Raw genomic sequence first — 19237 nt, forward strand, 5'->3', positions numbered from 1 at the left:
TTCTTGGTTTTACTTACTTCACTCTGCATCAATGCATGTAGATCTTTCTATCCTTCTCTATATCATCATAGTCATAATTTCTTACAGTACAGAAATATTCCATTACCTTAACGTACCATAATTTGTTCAGCCATTCTCCAACTGATGGGTATCTGCTTTTTTTTTTCAGTTCTTGACTATCACAGAAAGTGCCACTATCAATATTTTGGTGTATGTTGGATATAAGTCCAATAATAGAATCTCTGGGATAAGAGGCATGGAAATTTTAGTCACCCTCTTTGCATAAATTCCAAATTGCTTTCCACCAACAATGTACAAGTGGGCCTATCTTCCCATATTCATACTTTTTTTTTTGACTTGCCCAGGGTCGCACAGCTAGTAAGTGTCAAGTGTCTGAGGCCAAATTTGAACTCAGGTCCTTCTGAATTCAGGGCCAGTGCTTTATCCACTGTGCCACCTAGCTGCCCCCTATTCATACCTTTTTAATATGAATTTTTTGGGATGCTGACAATTCTCAGGTTAGCATTCTAGGCTTTATTCTCTCTCTCTCTCTCTCTCTCTCTCTCTCTCTCTCTCTCTCTCTCTCTCTCTCTCTCCCTCTCTCAAAAAAAAAGTTCATTTGTAAAGTTTCAAGTCTTCCAATTGTGTCAGATTCTCATTTTGTCATGCTCTTTGTTATTCTGCTTCTGTTTTATTTTCCATCAGGATAATTACATTTCTCAGTGAGTCTACAGCTTTGTAAAGACATTCTCCATTGATTATTTTAGCCTATTAGTGAGGAAAGTGATTGTGTACTTTGTATAAAGGCCAAGGTTGTCTCATTTTCATAGACCAGCCACACTGAGAATACCAAATTTATATGGAAGCCTCTAAAACAGGAGTTCTGAAGAGTTTTTGTTTCTCAGATCCCCTTGGCAATCTGGTAAAGCCTATGGGCCCCTTCACAGGATGACCTTTTGAAATGCATAGCATAAAATACATAATATTACAAAGTAAACTAATTATATGGAATAGTTATTAAAATATGAAAAATCTGTTATAGTAATATATTTAGCAGTGGGTCTAATAAAGTAATAAAGTAATTTTGAAGTAGTGATGAGTAAAAATGATGTGCTGAAGTATTTGCTGTGATGTAATATGATATGAAAATATCTGTAATTTGTATTGGCGAGAAAGTCACAGGTACTATTAAAACTACTGTGGTGTTTCCCCCCCACCCCCCGCCCACATTCATACTTGAAGGAAATGTTCAATTTTACTTAAAGTTTATTGATGAAAAAGATGTAATTATCTTTTCCATTCAAGTTCATGGAACCTTTGAAATCTATCCAGAGACTCCCTGAGTATCTGTGGACCCTGGACTAATAACGGGTACACTTGAGGGAAGCTGAGAAGGTTCAGTTCTGTCAGCTAGATTAACAGCAGAATAGGACCACCATTCTGGTGGGAATAGGATAAGGACAAGGACAGAGATGCTAAAAGTAGAAGGAAAAAAAAAAAGAGGGCAAGAGGGAAATTGTTCAGACCAGTGGGGAATTAGACCTGTATTTTTTCTTGTATCATGTTATTTAAATTTTCATGTATATATGTCTCCTCTCCCCAAGTTGACAAGTCAATTTGAAACCCCTGAATTATCTCCTTTGCACCTTTCTTTATAATTCCCTAGCAGAGCACTGTGTAGGTGCTGGTAGAATGAATGATTGGGTAGATTTGGTCAAATCCTACTGTGTTCTTTTATTATCTGATAAAATAAAAAGCAATGAATGGACCATGATTTGTCATGGGTGGGGTATCTGGGATTTACTTTTTTAATTTTGGAGAAAAGGCATATGGTGTTGGTACCTCCTATGATGTGTTGTTTGAAAATATATGGGGGGGGGCAGCTAGGTGGCACAGTGGATAAAACACCGGCCCTGGATTCAGGAGTACCTGAGTTCAAATCTGGCCTCAGACACTTGACACTTATTAGCTGTGTAACCCTGGGCAAGTCACTTAACCCCCATTGCCTCACCAAAAAAAAAAAAGAAAATATATGGGGGTTCCTGTCTCTGTTCTAGGTTTTAGGGAACTTAGCTGGGGCTTCTAATACATTACTATTTATAAATTAGAGGCTACTGTACCAGTTTTGGGCATTAAGCATTTATTAAGACATTAAATATTAGTAAAGAGAGGGCACATTGCTCAGAAATAGAGTTCAGAAGCCCCACATACCTAGATAGAAAAGAAAGAGAGTAGGGACTGCGTGGCTGACTCCTCCAGCATCCCAGGACCAGCATAAAATCCCAGGATGGGGAGAGGTACAGTGAGAAGAGCAGGGTAGAGAAGCGAGTGACACCCCCCCCCCCTTCCCAAGGGCTTTTATCCTCTCTCAGGTAGAGGTGGGTCTCTGTACGTTGATCCAAGCTAATTGTCCAGGCCATTGATTGACATGATGTGGGGGTCGACTAGGTGAGTTAACTTCCTTTAGGTAGTCAGGAAGGTCAATCTACATTTCCTTTGCAATTCTCCTGACTCTGGAAGATAGTGGAAGAAAGGTAGTAAGCTCTTAGAACTCACTACATTATCGCTCCAAAAAACCTCCAAATAATGCCATAGGACAATTCTTGGAGCAGCAGAACACACAAAAAAATGGGGTGGGATAATTTTCCAGCCAAAGAGGGCTTAGAAGGGCAGTAGGAGGGGGCTTCTGTGCCAGGGCAGGAGTGGAGCCCAACCCTATGGTCACACTGGTACAGAGTCAGTCCCAGGTAGGCCTCACCAGAGAAAGAGACCCCTGGAGCCTCTGAATCAGCTGCAGTGTCAGCATCTTCTGGAACTAAGCAATTCTCCTGACTCTGGGCTGGCCTAAAAAGAGGTCAGACAAGGCTCCCTCAAGTGGGGGAGAGCCTCTGGGACCTCCCAAACCCATTATTTTCTCACAGATCCCAGTTCCTAGGGAAGATTTAGACTGGTAGATCCCTTGAGCTCAGGAATTCTGCACTTTTGTAGGATCAGAGCTGATGGGGTGTCCACACTAAGTCTGACACCAACATGATGAGCCCCTGGAGAGGAGGGAAATATTGGTATTGGGATGACAAAGGAGGAAGGAACCCCATGAATGGCCATTGCACAGCCAGCCTGGGTGAGATTGGGATTGAATCTCCAAAAGAAAATTAGTGAAAGAATGAGAAAATTCCTGTTAGGGAAAAATTGGGGAAACACTGGGAATTTGTGAATCTCTTTCCCCCTCCAGTGTCATAGAAAAACTCTGTAGTTTGCTGACTGATACTGTGGTAAAGATTAATATAGAAAGTTTTAGCTGAATCATTTGAGAGATTGCACATGTTACTGAAGCAGCTTTTGAAGGACCTCCCCTTTTGGGGAGGAAAACGTGAGGAACTTCCAGCATGCCAACTCAAAAGTGACGGCGGGAACGGAAGTTTGCTCTTTCATGGTTGACTTAGCCATGGCACGTGGGGAGTTCAGGCTGGCAGAACATGTGTTTCATACTCTGTTTCGGGCAACTGCTGAGTTACTGCAGACTGCTGAGTTCTGGGTTGGTGAGTTAATGATGGAAAATGCTAAGTTTAGTGTTAAGACTATCTATCTGCATTTCTACTTCCTTATTTCTTTAATTGGTTTCACCTTTGTGTTCTAATTAATTCCCAAGCTATAAAACCTGAACCTTTATGAACTAAAGCTCAGAGGCTCCTTTTCTTATTGGCCTGGGAGATCTATATCTATATCTATATCTATATCTATATCTATATCTATATCTATATCTATATCTAGATCTAGATCTAGATCTAGATAGATATAAAAGGGAAAGTACAAAAGGGGGAGATTAATGCTCTATATATTCAATTTTGACTCTCACAATACCTTTCATGATCTGTAGAATATAAGCTCTGTAAAGACAGGGTCTGTTTTTGCTGTGTAGGCTCCAATGCCAAGAACAATGCCTTGTATATAGTAAGTGCTTAATAAATGTTTGACTTGAACTGAATTTTCTCTGAAAACAAGAGAGAAAAGCATAGCATTGTAACGATTGGAATGGCGCCACCTGCTGGAGACTTACTGTAGAAAAGCTCTGCCATGAGGTGAAGGTCTCTGAGGGCCAGACCATGCGTCTTTTCTTTGGCATCAGGAAGTGACGTTTGCCTGTGGGAGGAAGAAGGGGGAGCCTGGTGCTCTGACTCACGCTCTTTTCGTGTGGATTCTGACGGAGAGCAGAGCTAGGAATGCTCTCTCCCTTTAATAGATAGATGAATCTAGGCCTTTCTCTCTCTCTTTGCCAAATTCTTATTCTCCTTAATAAATGCTTAAAAGTCTAACTCTTGCTAAAGCTTATAATTTATTGGTGACCACTCATTAGCTATTTTAGACAGACTAGCTAGAATTTTAGCCTTTAACAGTATAGATGAAGTATATTTTTATTTAGAGAAGGGTAGGGAAAAGAGCAGAGCTATAACTCATCATTTTGTGTATGTGTGTGCCCAGGTCAAGAGGTACAAAATGTATTAGGTGAGAAAAATGAAAAGTGTTGTCAAATTAATTTGTTGAGTTGCTGGGGAAAGAGACTTTGGGATACCACATGATCATTGCCACTGAAAAAATGCAGAAGTGGATCAGCCCAGGGAAAAACCACATGCTTTTTAAAAGCATCCTAGTTGAATGGATTCTTGCTAACTAGATGCTCAGTTGTTTCTACACTGCTGAGTTGATGTAAAATGCTTTTAATTGTTTTAGTCATGTCTGACTGTCGCTTTTTGTGACCCCATTTGGTGTTTTCTTGTCAGAGATACTGGAGTGTTTTGCCATTTCCTTCTCTAGCTCATTTTACAGATTAGGAACTGAGGCCAAGGGGGTTAAGTGACTTGCCCAGGGTCATGCAGCTAGTAAATGTCTGAGGCCAGATTTGAACTCAGGAGGATGAATCTTCCTATTTCACACCCAGTGCTCTACCTGCTATTCCGCCTAGCTGTATATGTGAAGTGCTACAGACTTCCTAAATTTTAGTACCATGGAGCACAGCCTTAACTAAAGGCTGCTTCAGCCTCCTTACAACTTTGGAGAGAAGTGATCTAAATAACTTTTCCCTAACTATTGGTATGTGGATGTACAGATCTGAAGCAAACTTATACCAATCTGCAAAATTTTTACTACCAAAAATCCATGTTTCTTAAAATCCATTGTCTCTGAAGAACTTTGGAATCGATTGTAAGACATGAAAGGCCCTGGCACAGGACCGCCCACCGTGGCATGCTGGCATCAAAGAAGGTGCTATGCTCTGTGAGCAAAGCAGAATTGCAGCAGCTCAAAAGAAATGGGAGATTGTGCTAATTTAGAGACATTTCCGTTCCAGATGTTCATATGGACTATTTGTGCCCTACCTGGGGTAAAGCTTTCTGAGCTCATATTGGACTGATCAGTCATAGTCAGATATACCGTTCATTGACCCGGCCATAGTGATGTCATTTTGGTCCTCTTTAATTATGAAGGACAACAACCAACTTCTTAAAATCCATAAATTTAACAAAAGCTTTACTTTCTTCTTCCCTTGCTTTCTCCTACTTCTGCCTCTGGTTTTCTCCTTCCTGGCCCCTGGTCCCAACTCCCTAAATCAAGGATATTTGCTTTTCTTAGGCTTCCAAGAACTAGGGATAGAAAATTTAACCTGTAACATATTGTCGTTTGTGAAACTGTTCTAAATAAATACATATTTTTTTTTGGTGGGGCAATGGGGGTTAAGTGACTTGCCCAGGGTCACACAGCTAGTAAGTGTCAAGTATCTGAGGCTGGATTTGAACTCAGGTACTTCTGAATCCAGGGCCGGTGCTTTATCCACTGTGCCACCTAGCTGCCCCTTGAAACTGTTCTAAATAAACATGCATTAAAAAAAAGGCAGATGGTCCCTTGTGTGAAAATATTTTACTGACTGGGCCTAATTTATCTGGGGGCCTAACTAACTGAAGGACTAATCTGGGGACTTTTGACTGGCTGGCTATCTGACTGCTATTAATTTCCTAAGCCAATCTGTTAGGGCCTTTTAAAAATTTCTCCACACTGCTCTGCTCCCAAATTGATAAGCAAAAGATTAAGAAGCCTCTTCCAATTTAACAGCAGAGGGTTTATTTATGAGATACAATTTAAAATTAAGAATACAGGAAAATAAAATGTACAACCGGAGTGCTTTCCAGCGTGTCTCTCTGCTGCCTCCGCTTATGCTTAATCTTTGCCACGCCTGCAACTCTCTTAGCGTCTCCGTACCAACCGATCTTCTTTTCTGTCTAACTTCCCTCTCTGCACTGCCGCTGAACCCTGAAAAGCTCCTTACTCCATACGGCTCCTTCCTCTGCCCCCTTGTGTCTTCTCTATCTTCACTCTTAGCTTTTTCTCCATCTCTGTCAGCCCCTCTCTTTACATAGCCTCAGTCTCCTTAGCGTCCTTTTAGCAGCCCCGCTTCTGTCTGTCCTCCAACCTCTCTGTGCTGACCACCCCCTGGTATATATCTTCCTTCTCTCCCCTCAAACATCGGGCTCCCTGTGCCCCCACACACACCAAGTTAATCCGCTGGCTGCACTAGGGCTGCGGCCGGGCCGGGGTTCGAGTGTCCCATGGTACCACACCCAGGGCTCCAGGAGCCCATGCCCCCTGCTGTACGCCCAGGGATCTCTGCACAGGCTATGCCAGAGCCCAGTCTGGATGAGCCCAGGATCTCTGGGATAGATCCCTTCAGGAAGGAGGGAGCTGGGGCTTTTTCCCCCAGCCGTCTGACTGGTGTCCCATAAAGCACATGGGGCTTTTTGGCTCAGCTAAAGCAGAGGGGAAGGGGCCCCAGCCCCTCTTACACAGAAAAAAACCCTGAGGGCCTAAGGCTTTTTAATCTCAGCCCAAAGGCAGGGTCCTCAAATCACAATAAATTTCCATACTTGAAAAGTTTTCTATTTCCCTAAGTAGCCTATTGAGGCTTCCAGCTGGGGAGGTCCAGGTGACCACAGAGGGAAAGGCATAGGATTTCATACTGGCACCCTGGCAGACAGGCTGTGTGCTTATGAAGATGTTATACATTCTCCTCTAAAGCCTTCCCATCCCTACCCAGCACGACTAATGCACTTGTCAGTTTTATCAGAGTAAGTACTCTTCTTCTGCCCTTTGAATCTCTAGTTGCCTTCCAGACTCACCTCAAACACTACCTTCCACATGAAGTTGTCTCTGATCCCCCCAAGTTGCTAGTGCTTTGGCTCCCCTGTCCTCCAAATTATCTTTTATTTATATACTCATGCGCCTTTGAATGGAGCTTGACAAAATCACACCACCAAGCCAACTGGGTCCATGACAAATGTATGTTATTTAATCTCAGCTGGCCCTTCCCTGCAGCAAGGCAATCCTTTTACCCATTCCTAATTGATTCTTTATCCCATTTTATCCCACTTACCATTCAGGGCTGTTCCAAATTTTCTCTTCTTTCCTCAAATTTCCCACACCACTGCCTCCCTCTACCCTTTCAATTAAGGACCTTGCCTCATATTTTACTGAGAAAATAGAAATCATTCCCTGTGAACTTAGAAATGATCATATTCTCCTTTTTCATTTAATAGACAAGGAAACTGAGGCACAGAGAGATGATGTGATTTGTGCAAGGTCACACCAATAGTTAGTGGGGCAAGATTTGAACTCAGGTCTTCCTGACTTCAACCAAGTCCAGTGCCCACTAGACCATGTTTGCTTATCAACACTCACCCATTGCCTTTACTTCCTCTCTTCTTACTCTTTTAAAGTCTCTAGTTTCCAAGTTTCTCACAAAGTTCCCAGTGTTCTCTTAATTGCCAGTTTTGCTGGTCTTTTCTCAATTCTCATCTTTTTTGACTTTCTGAAGTATTTGACCCTGTGGATTACCTTCTCTTTCTGAATATTTTCCCTTTGGGTTTTCATGACACTGACCCCTCCGGGTTCTCCTCCTGCCCATATGATTGATTGCCCTTTCTCAATCTCTTTTGCAGTTTTATTTGTTAACATTGGCCTCCTAACTGTGGGTGTGCCCCAAGGCTCTAAGCTAGTCTCCCTTCACAGCCTCACTTGGTGACCTTGAGAATTCCATGAATTTAACTACCCACCCACTTCACTTTGCCTACATAACAAAGGCATATCTCAAATCATACCTTTAGGCAAGTCATAAAATATGCTAAAATGCAGCCATGTTAAATACTGTGCCATGATAATAAACAGAATTATGAAATGAAAGGTAAGTTAATGATAAAGTATGCACAGGACTCTACAATAAATAAAGGTGTGCAGTATGTTGCCCCTTCTCCAAGCACTGCATCTAGTCTTTATCACTGGTGGTTGGCTGAAAATTCTTTGAGAATCCTTTATGTAAAGTTGAATTGGTGTAATGTGAATGCATATAAGCTGAAAACTATCCACATCTGTGTATACACACACATGTATGTACACACCCACACACGTGTACCTAAGTATATAAGTCCATACACACACATACATGCATACATACCTGTATGTATGTATATGTAACATATACACATGTGTATATATTTTCCTACTAGAATATTTTCATATCCTCAGAATCTAGCTTGTAGGCCCTTCAAACACAGATCTTTTTTTCCAGACAAATTATTATCTGAATGTCCCTCTTCCATCTTGTACTTGTTAAGCTGATTTTTGAACCCAAGTATTAGATTTTACAATTGCCCCCTATTAAATTATAGTTTACTATACTCAGCCCAATGTTTTTGCTTGTCAAGAACTTTATGGATCCTTTCTGTAATTCAGCATTCCAGCAGTTAGGTATCCATCTCATTGTATGATAGTCTACCTCATAGCTCTTTCTCTTTCCACAAGAATACCATGAAGAAGAAGAGACTTTATAAAGTCATTTGCTAAAATCTTGGTAAACTATATGTTAATTTTACTGCTGATCGCCTAGTTTAGTTATCAAATCAAAGAAGGAACTAAGGTTTAGTCTGGCATCATTTCTTCTTCTTTTTTGTTTTTTTGCGGGGCAATGAAGGTTAAGTGACTTGCTCAGGTTCACATAGCCAGTAAGTGTCAAGTCTGTGAGGCTGGCTTTGAACTCAGGTCCCCCTGAATCCAGGGCCGGTGGGCATCATTTTTTCCTGATGAAGCCATACTAGCTTTTTGTGATTATCCTTGCCTTTTTCAGATGTTCACTGACCATTCCTTTGATTCTAGAATTGTGCCAAAGATGATGTTGAGGTTTGTCTTTTTTTTTCCATGATGATAATGTTGAGTTGTTTCAGTTGTGTCCTACTCTTTGTGACTGCATTTGGGGTTTTCTTGGCAAAGAAGCTAATTTTTCAGGTGAGGAAACTGAGGCAAGCAGAGGTTAAATGACTTGCCCAGGGTCACACAGCTAATAAGTGTCTGATGCCAGATTTGAACTCATCTTTCTTGTTTTTTTTCTTTTCCTTTTTATAGTGAGGCAATTGGGGTTAAGTGACTTGACCAAGGTCACACAGCTAGTAAGTGTCAAGTGTCTGAAGCCGAATTTGAACTCCGGTCCTCCTGACTCCAGGGCCGGTTCTCTATCCACTGTGTCACCTAGTTGCCCCAAACTAAAGTCTTTCTGACTCCAGAACTGTGCTGCCCAGGTGACACTTTTTGGGGATCAAAGTCAACATAACCACGTTATAGTTTTCAGAGGCTTTTCACTTTCTTTTTCTGAAAATCAGGATGATATTTTTTCTTCCCCAGTCCTCCACTTGCTTTCCCATTCTCTGAGATCTTTGGAATGTGACTTGACATTTCTCATAGTATTTAAGGATATTGTTCTGCTAGGGCAAGTAACTTGAATTCATACATGAAGCATTAGAAGGAACCTCAAAGCCACCTTGTTGAAATACTTTATTTTACAGATGAGGAAATTGAGGCCCAGAATGGTTGGACCTTGTTCATGATTGCATAGCTATTAAGTGGCAGAGCTGGGATTTGAAGTCAGGTCCAGTGGCACCACAGTGCAAAGTGTGCTGGGCCTGGATTCAGGAAGACTTCTTCCTGAGTTCAAATTGAACCTCAGATACTTACTAGCTGTGTGACCCTGGGTAAGTCACTTATACCCTGTATGCCTCAGTTTCCTCATCTGTAAAATGAGCTGAAGAAGGAAATGGCAAACCACTCCAGGATCTTTGCCAAGAAAACCCCAAATGGAGTCATGAAGAGTTGGACACAACTGAAGAAGAAGAAGAAGAACAACAACCAGTAATTCTAAGTTCAGCCTCCTTCTCCTGTCCCTCACTGCTTCTCAAGGCAGGCTCACTAAGAGTTTGATCCCAGGACTTCTTTTCCATCAAAATGGGAATCATGCCCTGCCATAAGTTCAATAAAGGTAAACTGAGGTACACATTCTGAGCTATCCTCTTAGAGAAGATCAAATCTCTTCTAAACAAGGAGAAATGTCATATCTTTTGAGTGATAGCACCAGTTTAAGTTTGTTGGGGCTTAAAGGCAGACAAGCAAACGTCCAGGGGCTAATGGTATGAGCAAAACCAACTTTTAATCAGACCTTTAAACTGACTCTGAAGGAAAGCTGTACTTCTGAGCTCAACTCAAGGATGCAGAAATGTGGCTTGAGCAATCATACAAAATGGGACAGTAATACAGAATACTATCAACTACAGGATAGAATAAATTATTAAATGATGTTCAGTTGTATCTGACTCTTCGTTGACCCCATATAGGGTTTTCTTGGTAAAGATATTGGAATCCCGGAGTTCCACATTAAATCTCAGCAGGTAATCCAGAAATGTTAAACTCACCTCCCACATGTGACTAGGGGAAACACTGTAGTGCTGCCCAAGCCAGATGAAAATGTACTTGGGAAATAGTTAACCAAATAAATACAAATAGAATAAAATGCAGATAACATTACTTTTTTTTTTTTTTTTGCAGGACAGTGAGGGTTAAGTGACTTGCCCAGGGTCACACAGCTAGTAAGTGTCAAGTGTCTGAGGCTGGATTTGAACTCACGTACTCCTGAATCCAGGGCTGGTGCTTTATCCACTGCGCCAACTAGCTGCCCCCCCCCCCAATAATATCTTTTTAAAAAAATAAACTTTTTTATTTATAGTTTTGGGTTCCAATTTTTATCCCTCTTTCCCTCTCTCCCCTCCCCCCTCCCTTGAGGCGGCAAACAATCAGATATGGGTTATACATGTATGATTATGCTCAATAATATCTTACACGTGTATACATACAAATATTACAATTATATGTGTATATGTTTTTTCTTCTAATAGAGTTTAAGCTCCATGAGGGTAGGTATTGTTTGGTTTTTGTCTCTGTGTCTCAAGTATCTCTCAAGGTCCCTGGCACATAGAAAATACTTAATCAATGCTGATTGGGTGATTGATTAGTAAAGAGAAGAGGTAAATGTTCTGAAGAGAGGGAATATTGACAGTTTGAAGAGAAAGAAGATTAGTGACAGTGGTTGTGGAAAATATGGTAGAAAGTCAAATGGGCAAAAAAATGAAAGACTTGCCATGTATTAGGAAGAGCCCAGTTGAGATTAGATAGCACTAATTTGTAGTAGACTTATGAGAATGTGTGATGAAAGGTCCTTTGTGATGTCAAAGCCTGTGCTTGCTATACATATTTGTTTTCTTTCCCTCTTTTTTGGAGGGGCACGCAATTGGGGTTAAGTGACTTGCCCAGGGTCACACAGCTAGTATATTCCTGAGTCCAGAGTTGGTTCTTTCATCTCCACCTAGCTGCCCTAATATCCTTTGTTTTTAAAGAGATCTATCTGTGTCTATTTTTATTCATTCTTTCTTTCTTTTTTCTTTTTGCAGGGCAATCAGGGTTAAGTGACTTGCCCAGGGTCACACAGCTAGTAAGTGTCAATTGTCTGAGGCCACATTTGAACTCGGGTCCTCCTGAATCCAGGGTGGGTGCTTTATCCACTGCGTCACCTAGCTGCCCCCGTGTCTATTTTTAAAATAGGGGGTGAAGGCTATTGAAAATAGATTATAGGCATTGAACAATGTCCAGATGCCTGAGTAATTTAGGAAGTCTAAGGAAAATAGGGTTAACAGTTTTCTGGAGGGCAGTGCAAGAAGGTGCATGGCCCACATTTCCCACAGTTTTAATTTGAATTCCTTGCATCTCCACTTCCTGTTTTACCTTTAAGTTGAGGGGTGGAAGCATAGCTTGAGTGGGTGAGTTTCACAGAGCTGCTTTGGCCCCGGGAAATTTTTTCTCTCCTTCCTGGCTGGAATTAGGGTCATAGCCAGAGGAGGAGTTTGCTGCCCTGCCCTCTGGTGGCTATTTCTGAAATGGCAACTGAAGATGTGAAAGGGCGTGCTTCCTGGCATTTCAATCTCAGTTCTGCCAAGGGAACACAAAAAAGTTCTTAGGGACTGTTTAAAGTGCCTTTCAGGAGACTGATATCTATAAGGAAATGATCTGTCTCTACCCAGTAGCTCTTAAAGGTTTCCCAAGTTCTTGAAGAATAGAAGGAAAGACCTGGAGTAACATGATGTCATTTTGAAAGGTCTCACTTTTATTGTCTGGGTGCCCAATAGCTCTGAGCACAGGAACCTGTTCCTGGATCCTTTTCCTCTTCTGAGCCCCACAAATAATGTTTATTGTCCTGCAAAGACACGGGTGTGAGAGAGACCCCAGGGAAGCAGGATAATTTAATTTAATTCAATAAACATTTATTAAATACCTTCCAAGTGCCAGGTACCATGCTAAGCACTGGGGATAAAAAAAGAAGCAAAAGATAGTCCTTACCCTCAAGGAGCTTACAGTCTAATGGGGGAGACAACATGCAAACAAATGGATACAAAACAAACTATATACAGGGTAAATTAGGAAATAATTAACAGAGGGAAGGTGCTGGAATTAAGAGAGGTTAGAGAAGGCTTCCTGTAGGAGGTGGGATTTTATTTGGGATTGAAAGGAAGTCAGGGAGGTCACTAGTCATAGTGATGGAGGGAGAACATTCCAGGAATAGGGGATGGCCAGTGTGAATCTGAGAGAGGGAGTTTCTTATTTAAGAAACAACTAGGAGGCTTTTGCCAGTAGATCAAAGAGTAAACGACAGGAAGTAAGGTATAAGGCTGCAAAGGTACAATGGGGCTAGGTTATTTAGGAAGGGCTTTGAATACCAAACAACATTTTGTATTTGCTCTTAGAGGCAATAGGGAGCTACTGGAGTTTATTGAGTAAGGGAGGTGACATGATCAGATCCATGTTTTAGGAAAATCACTTTAGTGGCTAGAGAATGGATTAGAGTGAGGAGAGACTTGTAGCAGGCAGACCCATCAGCAGGCTATTGCAACAATATAGGCATGAAATGAGGGAGGTCCTGCACTAAAATGGTGGGCATATTTGAGAGATGTTACAAAGGTGACTTACCAGTTTCAGTGATCCATACCAGGTTCCATCCGTACACCCAGATACCTGTTTCACTTCCTCTCATGGGGCTCAATTTCTTTCTCGCAGTTGTCTTTGTTTCTTAATGGCAATATTTTCTAGTGTATTTATGGCTCAAACAACTAATCTAAAAAGCTTCTTAATGTACAAACAAAATGTGATCACAAAGAATTGAGAAAAAAGAGAAAATAAGCTCACTAGCTATTCCTTTTAACCAATGTATGGTTTGAATAGCTGGTTAAAGAATAAACATAGAAGTATTAACAAGAATTCTGATTAGAACAACACATTGAGATAATACATATATGGTACAAGCAATTAAACAAAGACCTGCTAAGCCCTGTGTGAGATTTTCCTAGCTGCTTACACAACCCTCTGTCAGGTTAGCTATGACTTTTTTTCTGAGTTTGTGGCTGCCTGAATCTATCACTCAGAGTAATTAACAAGTATAAATCCCCCCCTCCTTTTCTTTTGGTGAGTCAGAGCTAATTTTTTTTTCCCCGTGAGGCAATTAGGGTTAAGTGACTTGCCCAGGGTCACACAGCTATTAAGTGTTAAGTGTCTGAGGCTGGACTTGAACTCAGGCCCTCCTGAATCCAGGGCCGGTGCTCTATCGACTGTGCCACCTAGCTGCTCCCCCCAACCCCTTTTTTAAAGAAAAAAACCTATTGAATAATACCCTAAGTTGTTGTTGTTGTCTACCTAAACTGAGTAAGTGGGTCCCTACTTACACTCATTGCAGGGCCATCAAGCAATTCTATGATCCCCTTACTTTATGCCTCCTTTTCCAAATAGAATTGTAACTGTTTTTAAGCCATGATGTTACTGGCTACTCCTGTAGCTTAGGGTCTGGCTATTTGCTACACCTAATATCCCTGCTATACCTCTCACCTATGGCAGAGAGTCCTAACTAAATCCCTACTCTAACATTTTACTGGCTGCAAGGACAAGATATTTATTGACCTAAACAACTGGTAACCAGAGGTAAGATCAGGCAGCTTGTAGTACCTTTTAAGTATGGGCCCTAGCAGTTTGTTTGTTGGATTGGAGACTAACCCACCCTCAACAGTCTATATTTGTATGGTGTACCCCACGAAGACATAAGCTAACTTCCCTATGTTGGTCCCTGTTTCTTTACACAGACCAATCAGATCTCCTTCCTAAAAAGACTTACTTAGGATTCCTACTCTAAATAATCTAAAAATCTGAAAATCTAAAAATTTGGTACCAGTCAGATAAAACAAGTAGACAAAGAACAAAGAGTGAGGCTGTCAATTATTTTCCTCTTTTGCTAGCTTAATTTCTTTTATCTCTAAGATTGTCTTTTCCTTTTGAAAGCCAAAAAAAAAAAAAGGCACAAGTACATTATAGTCAAATCAGAGTTTTAGAATCGTCAATCACAATGTTAGTCTCAAATTATTTATTACTGGTCCTTTATCTCTACAACTTCCAATGCAGCCAGCACTGGAAACAGAGAATAGAGAGATTTGTCTTCCTTGAAGACTTTTTGAAAATCTATTATTTACAGTCTGTTTCTTTTTGGTTGATCAAGTGAAAAGAAAGGGCATAATTGAAACACATGAATAGCACAATAAGACACTTACACAAGTGGGCCCTTTAAGGAGCAAGGGACATGTTCTATTCTTAATTTCTGAAAAAGGAGAAGTTAACAAAAGTTACAGTTGCCTGGTTTCTGGTGCTCAAAATCTTCCTCCACATGCTTCTAGCTTTCTCTTTAAGTGGAAACCAGAAAGAGATCAAAATGAAACATTTAGCAAAGAATAGGGTCTTCCTAAGGTCAGAGGCCTGTCTGAATCCAGAGAGAAAGAGACCACCAAGGGAGAGGAGTCTAGGTCTACGGTCCCCTGGAGAAGGAACCAGGTCTGCAGTCCTAGGAGCATTCACCAGAGGGTGCTAGGAGCCCTGAATCCAATGTGTTTTTGTCTGTCCTGTCTATGGTGCCAATCTGAAAAAAAGGAAAGAAAAGAAAAAGAAAAGAAAAAAGAAACCGGGAAGCCTCTCTGGGCAAAGAAACCAACCTTTATTAAGAGAAACAAAGGTGGGGTCTACAATCTGTCCAGTACAGTCTGAGACCCCAAGATACAGAATTCACAGTTATTTATAGGCTTATTTGTTCTTGTTTGGCAGAAAAAAAAAAGCTGCTATTATGCAAATGTATTCTCTTTTACAAGAAGCTCAGGGTAAACAACTACATTGTAATATAAGGGTGATTAACATAGTTAAGATTATTAATATAGTCACACACTATTATAATATCATTATACTGTTTTTACTATTTCTGCCTTTCTGCATTTGACTGTGAGGTTTTTATACCCTAATACATGGTCAATTTTTGTGTAGGTGCCATGTACTGCTGAAAAAAGGGTATATTTCTTTCTATCCCCATTCAGCATTCTCCAGAGGTCTATCATATCTAATTTTCTAAAATTCTATTCACCTTCTTAACGTCTTTCTTGTTTATTTTGTGGTCAGATTTATCTACTTCTGAAAAGGGGAGGTTTAGGTGCCCCATTAGTATATTTTTGTGGTCTATTTCTTCCTGTAACTAATTTAACTTCTCTAAGAATTTGGATTCTATAACACTTGGTGCATATATGTTTAATATTGATATTATTTCATTGTCTATTGCACCTTTTAGCAAGATGTAATTTCCTTCCTTATCTCTTTTAATTAGATCTATTTTTATGTTTGTTTTGTCTGAGATAAAGATAGCTACCCCTGCTTTTTTTTAAACTTCAGCTGAAGCATAATATATTCTGCTCCAGTCTTTTACCTTTACTCTGTGTATATCTCTGCTTCAAATGTGTTTCTTGTAAACAACATATTATAGGATTCTGTTTTTTAATCCACTCTTATAGTTACACTGTTACACTCTTTATAATGATTATAGCTATGCTCCTTAGATCAACTAACACAGGAATTTTCCTGGGACTACATCATAGCTTGCTTACACACAGGATTTTTTTTTTAACCTGGACTATGTCTTTATTATAGATCACACAGTTATTTCTTATCCTAATGATTATAGCTAATAAAAGATTGGCAAGGCAACACAGAACAAAGCACTAAACGAATTGATTATCGATCTTTTTCCAAGAGAGAGAGAGAGAGAGAGAGAGAGAGAGAGAATATCACAATAGCCAATGGTGCTGACAGATAGAACTTGGAGCCACAAGAGGGTCAAACAAATCAAATAGATGAGGAAAAAGGCATTTGGTGCCTTTAGAATGTGTCTATGAAAATCATCAAATAGCCTTTGGGTATTTTAAATTTGAGAACTCAGTTGGAAAAGTGTGTAAAGCATCATAGAGAAAGAATCAATTGGACTAGAGATTCAGAATGAGACATTACATTTCCAGACATAGAAGATGTGTTAATATGTTCTATTTCACCATATTAATTTGTTACAAGGGAGGTCTTCTCTGCAGGAGTGGGGAGTTTATTAATAGAAAGCGACAGAACTTCAAAAAGAAAAAAAGTAAACTAAAAAACATTTTTAAATGAGAAAGCAAAAATAGAAAAGAATTTCTGAAGGAGACAAAACCAAATTGGCCAATTTTGTTATTCCTTTATTAAATGTAATTGATTAGGGACTAGACCTGGTATTTCATTGGTGTTGGGGGCTGCTGCTGAGGAATTTCTCTCCTAATGCAGCTTGGCACCTTTCCTGTAACCTAAAGTCTTAGAGACTTTTCTAGAGCACTGAGAAGTTAAGAGACTTGCCCAAGGTCACATAGCTAGTATGTGTGGGAGGTGAGACTTGACCTCAGGTCTTCCTGGATCTTAGGTCAACTCTATCCACTATATCCCTTTGACACCTGTTAAATTTAATACACACTTTTAAACAACAAACTATGTAACAGAAGCTCACAATTTCACACAGAATCTACTTTTTAAATCTTTGTATATTGGAATTTTTTGTTAGTTGATTATTTAGTACACAATAGAATTTTTTTTTAAAAAGGAAAGCAGGGGCAGCTCGGTGGCGCAGTGGATAGAACACCGGCCCTGGAGTCAGGAGGACCTGAGTTCAAATCCAGCCTCAGACACTTAACACTTACTAGCTGTGTGACCCTGGGCAAATCACTTAACCCCAATTGCCTCACTAAAATTAAAAAAAATTAAAAAGGAAAGCAATCCCTCCTATATTCACACCTCATGTTATAAATGCATATTTTTCTTATTCACACTCTATTAAATTATAAGCTCCTTGAGGACAGGGACTGTGTTTGTTATCTTTGTCTCTACCATTACAGTGTTTTGTATATGTTAAGTTCTAAATGAATATTTAATTGATTTTGCTTGATCACTGAGATTAACTAATTCATTATTTGTAGGGGGAGGGGTCAGGATATTGCTCCCACAACAAATGCCTTCCTACTTATGGAAATGTTTCCCATCTTTCAAGACTTTTTAAATGCTACTTCTCCAAAGCCTTTCTTGAGTCCACCTAGGCAGCTATCGTTCCTGCCTACCGATCATTGATTATTAGGAAATGCCAGTTTCCATTTTGAGATTGTCAGCCAGATTGGGGGGGGGGTTAAGTGACTTGTCCAGGGTCACACAGCTAGTAAGTGTCAAGTGTCTGAGGCCGGATTTGAACTCATGTCCTCCTGAATCCAGGGCTGGTGCTTTATCCACTGTGCCACCTAGCTGCCCCCTGGAAGCCAGATTTCAAGAGTTTGAAAAGCCACCAACATCTACACTGGCTTACTATGACCCTTCACTTGTATTTGTGTCAAGTCCCATTCATCTATTAAAGATTTTAGAGTGGAAATGAATCTTCAAGATGCCCTTGTCCAACTCCCTCCTTTAATACATGAGCACTGTGAGGTGAGGTAACTTATATTGGTAATAAGTAGCAGATCTGCCTGGAATTTGAACTCAGGTCTTCTGACTCCAATTTCCTTGAGTTTTCCACTGCACCATCCTGCCCCAGTAGCTTATTTAGTTTTTCTCTCTCCTGATAGCAGGAGCTTAGGTCTACTGCAACTGTTATGGTCCCAGCTGGACCTCCCACCCAACCCTCAACTTGGTTGAGGCCTGGCTTGGTACTTTATACATATGGCAGCTGCAACTACAAAAGTATTATCCCAGGGAGAGGAAGATTGTCAGAAATTTTTTCTGACCTGGCTGCCTTTCTGACCGACTTTCTTCATTTCCTGACGCAAAAACTATGGAAGGTAGTGGTACTTATCCTATTTATCCTGTGGGCTTGTTATGAGAATTAAATGTGATTATTTATGTGAAAGTGCTTTGTTACTGTAAGGTACTCTATATATGTAAGATATCATTATGTTTACAGTAAGCCTAAGTCCCCCTAAACTCTCAGGAGGGACTCTAGGTATGTCCATAGTTGCTGTTCTTCTGAGATCAGGCATCTGTTTTCTTCCTTCCTTCCTTCTTTCTCCAAACATCTGGTAATGTAGGTGCTTAATAAATGACTGTTGCTTGATTTTCAGCCATTTTTACACAGAGAAGATTTTTTCCAAATAAAATCATGCTAAAAATCAGAGAGGCAGCAGGTATGTGAGGGGGAAACATCTTAGCAAGAAGGCCAGGCATACAGTTCAGCCTTTATAGAGGACTGGCCTTATAGAAACAGAGTGACCAAATGTGAGGGTGGCTTCTGGGCTCACTAAGAACCTGAAAATGCATGTCTTCCATAGGAGAATAAAGAGCTGTCTTGGTGGATTGGCCAAGAAAGCAGAGAAGAAAGAGGTATTACAATGCAGCTTTCTCCCACAATTACTCCAAGATAGAGAAAAAGTGCTAGGCTGAACAACTTAAGGAAAATCTAAGGATAACCCACTATGGGTCA

Source organism: Dromiciops gliroides, chromosome 2 (assembly GCF_019393635.1).
Source record: "Dromiciops gliroides isolate mDroGli1 chromosome 2, mDroGli1.pri, whole genome shotgun sequence".
NCBI classification, from domain to species: domain Eukaryota; kingdom Metazoa; phylum Chordata; class Mammalia; order Microbiotheria; family Microbiotheriidae; genus Dromiciops; species Dromiciops gliroides.